Raw genomic sequence first — 8,254 nt, forward strand, 5'->3', positions numbered from 1 at the left:
AATTTCTTGTGACTGTCGTGGACATGGCCACTTATGGGTCATAACATAACCAAATTCATTACTTGCAGTAAACTGCAATACAGCAAAATCCCTGCAGTGCAACATGGTGATCTTTGCAGGGCTGCATTTGCACCTGTGCACTGAAGGGCCTAGTTCAGCAGCTTGCAGGGGTCTGCACCAAACCAACCAAACTAGCTAAAAAAAATAAAAAATTACCCCCTATCCTGGACTTCTAACTAAAACCTGAGACAGGATGATGGGGGTACTGACACATGGCCCCACTGTTCTGGTAAAGAAAGAGAGTCCCAGACTTGTTTTTTCACTTTTTATGGTCATTTTACATTACATTCCTTTCTCTTACTCCTATTTTGCCACTATTTGACTGGTTCTACTAAGCTAATCTTCCATACTGGACAAAAGGCTTCATTTATGATGCAATACTTTACAATCGATTGTAATAGAAAGGTTTTGTTAGTCCAAATAACAGAGCAGAAGGATGTTTGTTTTTAAAAACCATATTTACCTTCATACCCATTTTATTACTTTACACATCAAAAATTAACTAACTTTTTAATTTACTGTAAAAAAAAAAAGCCTATCATTTTGTGTCTGCGGCTCCTAAGTAGATCATTGCATCTCCATATTAACAGAATTTAAATGTATAAGCTGTTTCTGTAGTGGCATTTTCTTTCTCTCATGTATAGAACAGGTGAAAGTGAGCATGTATGCAAGTACAGACTACACAATTTGTTGTCTGTTGTCATGGATAAATGTATCTGCAAGAAAGCTGTTGAAATAGAATGTTGGGAATTTTTTAATTAATACCAGTTGCAAAGATATTTAAATGTTTGTTATTGATGGCAGTCAGAACTTCATTTTCTGATGTTGAGTTAAAGGGGGTGTCTGGGAAGGACATTTTTTTTACTATTTTGCTGGGGCTGCACAGAAATTAAAAAAGAAGTATACTTACCTGACCCAGTCCCCCTCCATTGCAGGTGATATGCCAACTGGACAGGAAATGCCTCCTCAGAATAGACAGCATAGAGATCAGCCACCAAGTAAACATTTGTATGCACTAGGGATAACGGCAGAGGCAAGAGAGCAGGATGGGTATGTATTCATATTCATTGCAGTGTTACGAGTAGTTATACTGACCTTCTTATGTTTGGAATTCTATATATGTTGTTCATATAGGGGAATAATCACTTTAGGGGTAGTAAGGATGCCCTGGGGACAGTATAAAATCCATAAAAGTTGACAAATGTGCACTTAAAACCTTCTAAGAACACAAAGCTTCAGTTTTGGATTTGTGTAGAAAATTTACAAAAAGAACTAGAGCTGTTCTGACCTGAAGGCAAAAATTTTTCTTGTTTAACCCCTTAAGGACCGGGGTTTTTTCCGTTTTTGCATTTTCGTTTTTTGCTCCTTGCCTCTAAAAAATCATAACTCTTTCAATTTTGCACCTAAAAATCCATATGATGGCTTATTTTTTGTGCCGCCAATTCTACTTTGTAATGATGTCAGTCATTTTGCCCAAAAATCTACGGTGAAACGGAAAAAAAAATCATTGTGCGACAAAATTGAAAAAAAAAAACGTCGTTTTGTAACTTTTGGGGGCTTCTGTTTCTACGTAGTAAATTTTTCGGTAAAAATGATACCTTATCTTTATTCTGTAGGTCCATACGATTAAAATGATACCCTACTTATATAGGTTTGATTTTGTCGGACTTCTGGAAAAAATCATAACCACATGCAGGAAAATTTATACGTTTAAAATTGTCATCTTCTGACCCCTATAACTTTTTTATTTTTCCGTGTATGGGGCGGTATGGGGCTCATTTTTTGCGCCGTGATCTGAAGTTTTTAACGGTACCATTTTTCCATTGATAGGACTTATTGATCGCTTTTTATTCATTTTTAAATGATATAAAAAGTGACCAAAAATGCACTATTTTGAACTTTGGAATTTTTTTGCGCGCACACCATTGACCGAGCGGTTTAATTAATGATATATTTTTATAATTCGGACATTTCCGCACGCGGTGATACCATATATGTTTATTTTTATTTTTATTTACACTGTGTTTTTTTTTTATTGGAAAAGGGGGGTGATTCAAACTTTTAATAGGGGAGGAGTTAAATGATCTTTATTCACTTTTTTTTCCCACTTCTTTTTTGCAGTGTTATAGGTCCCATAGGGACCTATAACACTGCACACACTGATCTTCATCATTGATCACTGGTTTCTCATAAGAAACCAGTGATCAACGATTCTGCCGCATGACTGCTCATGCCTGGATCTCCGGCACTGAGCAGTCATTCGGCGATCGGACAGCGAGGAGGCAGGCCCTCCCGCTGTCCTGTCAGCTGTTCGGGATGCCGCGATTAGCCGCGGCTATCCCGAACAGCCCGACTGAGCTAGCCGGCCACTTTCGGTTTCACTTTTAGCCGCGCGGCTCAGCTCTGAGCGCGCGGCTAAAGGGTTAATAGCGCGCGGGGCCGCGATCGGCGCTGCGCGCTATTAGAGGCGGTTCCCGGCTTCACTATGACGCCGGGCCCACCGTGATATGACGCGGGGTTACTGTGTAACCCCGCATTATATCAGGAGAGCAGGACCAAGGGCGTACCTGTACGCCTTTGGTCCTTAAGGGGTTAAAGGGGTACTCCATTGGAAAACATTTGGCAGAAAGTTAAACAAATTTGTAAATTACTTTTATTAAAAAATCCCAATCCTTCCAGTCGTTATCAGCTGCTATATACTACAGAGGAAGTTATTTTCTTTTTGAATTTCCTGTCTGTCTGACAACATGCTCTCTGCTGACACCTCTGTCCATTTTAGGAATTGTCCAGAGTAGGAGCAAATCCCCATAGAAAACCTCTCTTGCTCTGGACAGTTCCTGACATGGACAGAGGTGTCAGCAGAGAGCACTGTGGTCAGACAGACAGGAAATTCAAAAAGAAAAGAACTTTCTCTGTAGTATACATCATCTAAAAAGTCCTGGAAAGATTGGGATTTTTAATAGAAGTAATTTACAAATCTGTTTAACTTTCTGGCACCAGTTGATTTAAAAGAAAATGTTTTCCAGTTGGGTATCCCTTAAATTTTTTTATTACCAGTATATAATACTTACATTAATCAGCTGTATAGAATATCTAGCCACCCTGCTGTACATAGTACATACAATTATTACTAAATACATCATTGCAATGTCTTTATTCTCAACTGTAATCATTATTATCATATAGATGTTATCCAATCCATGTACATTAGTCCCAGCACAGCAGTATTTTATATTGTACAAGATACCAGTTTGGTCCTCTATCTGTATCCAGCCATCTTACAATAGGATTTTCCCAGTCCATAGCACACAGACATAAGTAGGAAGGATCTTGGCAGCAGAAGAAGTAATAGCCACAGGTGATATCTGCAAGAGAGGTTTTTGATCCAGTTGGCATCACTACACAATGTAGGACCAGATTATAAGCAGCTGCCAGTTCTGGGCTCTTCACATGCTCTATGGGCGTTAAAAGAGGTGCCAATGTCACATAGCGGTTAATTGAACCCTTGTGCAGAGGATAGGAAACATAAGCTTGCTCTGAGCAAAATGATCAACTGTGAAAGGGGCATATGTCTGAACTGGAAATGCAATCTATGGACTGGCAGTAACAACAGTCTGGAAAGGATGAAGTGTTTCTTTGTGGCCTATATATGAGGGGATTAAAAAACATACAATTAAAATACTTTGCCCATTATTTTGTTATGTCTCACTGGTATATATATGTAGAGGGTTTAGGTTTTGATCTGTGATTTGCTTTTTAATATTTGAGGGTTACTGAGATTGTATACAGTATGTTCCTCGTTGGTGCTAAATACATGCCACTACATCAACAAGAATGGGGTTTTTTTTTCTACATAAGTCAAATGCATAAAGATCATTTCAACTATTCCTAAATACTAACTGCAGTTTTTAACCAAAGGTTGTTACAGTCAATGAATACGAATCTCTCCTAATCATGTGATGAGAACTCAGGTGCCCAGCTAGTCTTAAAGCATACCTGTTGCTTTGAGAAGCATTACTGTTTCTGACCATTATAGGAATTGTATATGACACATCACCAGTTTTCTCCTTTGCTTGCTCCGCCTCTGTCAGTCTTCCCTGAGCTAGTGGGTGAAGACTAGTTATGATGACTCCCATACAAGACTGTGAGACAGTGACAAGAAGGTGCAGAGCTATTTCTCATTTTCTCCATTGTAGAGGGCAGGGCCAGAGCTGAGCTGTATTTTTTTTTAGTAGTGCACACTCAGTTAACACCTCTCTTACTTCTCTAGCCAATCACAGCACAGCATTTACTCCTCTCTGCTATGCCTTGACATAGTGCTGGTAAAAGTGCACTAGACTGAACAGGCTGCACTGTACTAGGCAATTATTTACACAGTACACTACTATAGATGGCATGTGGATGGAGAAGAGGCTACTGATGCACTAGTTTTGCATATACTATGTGAGCAGAGATGAAAGAAAGAGCAGCACAGCAAAAAAAAGGAGTTATTTTGGACAATAACATGCTGCTGATATTGCTGCTTAGATGAGAAGATAGCCTTCATCTAGTGTAGATGCTCTGGAGGATGGAGAAAGCCTTTGCATGCACATAGCCAAGGGTCCCACCCCTCCCACACATAGTAAATGCATAGCCCGGCTCCCACTTTCTTTGTTCCCTGTTGCTTTATATGTTAGTAGAGAGAGATTTCCCATAATAACTGGCAGTAAACAGCAGATTGCAAAGAAGTGAGACACAGCTTCAAATCCTGCGCATCAAATCTGTGCAGAATACTGTACATGTGAATAGACCCTTAAAGAGGTTTCTAAACTGATAATCACATGTGGAGCAGATATTTCTTTTTTAAATACATTTTTTTTAATTGAGGTTTTTGGTTTAGACTGTATTTGCTCATATTTTCATATGCAATAATGTATGCTATAATCACGTAAACCCATATATATGTATATATCATGGAAAACTCAACCAAACACAAAAAAGGGAAAGAACAAGACACTTTAGAAATAGTGGTTTCTAATCTTTCTGTATGTCCCTTAAAATAGAGCAGCGTGTTCAACATGATATCTGCTTTAAAAAAAAAAAATAATAATAACCCTGAATTATGGTTCTTCCCTTTGTGTAAGATCAGAGGCTATCGGTTGTGACCAGTTTACCATGGAACATATACATGGAAGTTAATACAGATATTTGTCATTACTTATTTTTATATTTGGCAGTCAGTAAATGTTTTATGGTAATCCACAAAAGTGAAAGTTGTTGAAAATAGCAAAATATTGGTTAATAGCTAAAATTGTATCTGTTTATTTACTTCATTACAAACAGAAGTGTCCAATCAATGTAATGAAAAGCCGTCCGATCCTCACCATTAACCAGATGTCATTCTCTATTAGGATCAACAACAATGACATCTGCTGTCTGCTCGGGATGAGAACATTAAATAATGTCGTAACTGCAACTCAACAGAATCACCCAACTCTGTGTTCTTATTAGGTAAAGCTGAAAAAGGGGATAACATTATATTCAATGAACCTTGACATAAAAGTGAACAAATTGCCAGGACATACCGAGTTGTCAGAATGACTGTACTTTTGTTACTTTTTAGGGTTTGCAGTGATAAGAGCAAGTCTCCAAGGAGGCGAATGTACGAGTGATCAGAAATCAGGCCAGTCAAGCTGAAGACGATGTGTACACTAACCTGTTCACACTGAATAGTCCCTATAAATAATTTACAGCTATGACTGCTAGCTATTATTACCAAAATACCGGACTGCATTTTGACACATGCATCTAGCTTGTAAGTCAATACAAACATTCACCTAGCGCGTGTCGACCACACTCAAAGGCATCCATCCGTGGCCGTTTTACAACAATGTAATTTACCACTTAGAATTTAAATTGACAAAGTCTTTCTTAAACAATGCTCATTTTTTTCCACTACATGCATACTATTGATCCTTAATAGCCTTGACTGTATTTGTTTTCTTGGCTTTGTGTTTTTAAAGACCTTTTGATGTTTTATTAAACACCCTTATTCTACTGCAGCCAAGTGTTATGTACAGTTGTTTGGAGACACAATGAATCTCCGACAAGATTTTGAGGGTTTAAAAAGAATGTGCTTGACATTTTCCTTCATTTTGTTTTTCCTTTGAGCTGTGCTAGAGTCACCAGAAAGTACTTCATTATTGCTTGATTTGACCTGAAAGGCTGTCAGGTAAGAGTGAAAGTAAGAAAAATATACCTTTTTTGCAGGTCAGCCGTCTCGAGCGATTATTTATACTGCATATAAAGTATATGTGTTCTAGACGAGACAGTTGTTTTTGCTAGTGATAAAAGCGCATATAGACTCCATATTTACATTATATTTCCATGCTATCGGAGATCACTGGATTTTTTGAACATCTGAGATTTACAGTTTCTGTTTTACTTTATATTTCACATGAAGGATTTATTTATGGCATTAATAGATAACAACTTTGGGAAAATTTTGAGAAAGACATATAAACACCAAATAGGGTTAGCATTAGGTAAGGTAAGCTAGGAATGAGGAATATGTTATATGAGCACAGTTGTGAATACACTGTCATATCACCAGTCATAGAATTATTTTAGCCAAATACCCATCCTCACCAAAAATGGTGTCAGAACACACAGTATGCAGCCCTACATTACCTACATATCTACAAGATTGCCCATGCTGACCACTATCCACCACTGAAAATGCATGCAAGGGATATATGAGCATCAGAACTTTATCATGGGGCAGTGGAAATAGGTAGCCTAGTCTGATGTGGGCAGCATGGTGGCTTAGTCGTTGCCTTTCAGTGCTGAGGTCATAGGTCTAAAACCACAAGGACAAAATCTACAAAGAGTTTGTATGTTCTCCCCATGTTCGCGTAAATTACACCCCTTCCTTGCAACAGCACTGATTTGGCTAATATATGCTTACTGACAATTGTTTATAGCATACAAATGGCAACTATGACTTATGCAACTTGAAAGAGTTTTCCAACTCAGGAGGATAGGGAACAACTATCTGATCACAGGAAGTCCAACCTCTGTGGTTCCTAGCAATCTCAAGAATGGGGACCCAAGTCTCCCTTAGAATTCCATCACGCCATTTATTCTTTATGGGAGCTGCTGGAGATTCAGCTCTCTTCATGGCTCCCATTGAGAATAAATGGAACGAGTCCTTGTTCACGAAATTGCGGGGAACACACACCTCTACATAAAACCCTGCTAATCTGAGACCCGTGCACCCTCCCTAATATCTACACCAGCGTGGAACTGACATAGATTTTAGCAGCAAATAAAGCTTTTTTGCAGATGTGTGATGCCATTTCCCCTAAGCATGGTGCTACACCTACTTTGCCAAGTTATGCCACAAAGTTCCAAAAAGTCACAAAAGGTTGTTTGTGTAAAGTAATTGCAACTTTTTTTTACAAATTGCTCCCTATGATTAATGAAAAATATGGTGAGCATTTATATTGCAAGCAAATACTAAAATACTGGGGTCTGAGTATAGTAAAACAAACAGTTATCTATAGCCAAATATTATATGCGATATGTCATCACTTTATGGTCAGTGGGCGTCCAACCTCTGCGGCTCCCACTGCCTAGAGAATCAGCACTGAATTAGCACTGTGCCCCCTTATTTTTAGGATCAGCAGGGATCTCAGAAAATATCTCCCAATTATAAAGTGTTGTAGTATCCTAGCCATATGTCACCACTTTACAAGATGAGAATACACATAAAAACGAATTAAAAGGAGGACATTCATTTCAAAGTCCACAATTCTGTGCTGTTATCGGATAGGCCATAAATATCAGATCGGGGAAGCTCCAACACATCTCCTCCTATCATCTGATTAAATGAGTTCTGCGATATCTAATGTTGCCCAAATGAATCAGAGGTACCAGTTATAGCCTCTATAGAGTGTATGTCACTGTGCATTGGAACAACAGAAAGGCTACTATTTGGTGGTGGTGGTGGGGGGGGGGGGGGGTTCCAACTTATCTAATATTCTAAAGAATAAATATAGGCCATCAATACTGAAAACCCCTTTAACAATGTGTAAACAGTATGCAGTAATCTCCTAAACGAAACAATCTATAATGAAATTACTAACACAGAATTGACCTATGGACCTATTTAAATAAAACATAAATAAATACATAATAACAACAATATTTTTAT

General features: G+C 38.3%; 1 long non-coding RNA gene across 1 annotated transcript; it reads left to right on the forward strand.

Moving 5' to 3' along the window:
- Nucleotides 1–973: 973 nt before the first annotated feature.
- LOC130355440 (uncharacterized) lies at nt 974–5,786 on the forward strand. Its single transcript, XR_008888523.1, has 3 exons — nt 974–1,110; nt 5,451–5,550; nt 5,663–5,786. It is a non-coding gene; the product is annotated as an uncharacterized LOC130355440 (long non-coding RNA).
- Nucleotides 5,787–8,254: the final 2,468 nt, after the last annotated feature.

Source organism: Hyla sarda, chromosome 2, assembly GCF_029499605.1.
Source record: "Hyla sarda isolate aHylSar1 chromosome 2, aHylSar1.hap1, whole genome shotgun sequence".
Classification (NCBI taxonomy): Eukaryota; Metazoa; Chordata; class Amphibia; order Anura; family Hylidae; genus Hyla; species Hyla sarda.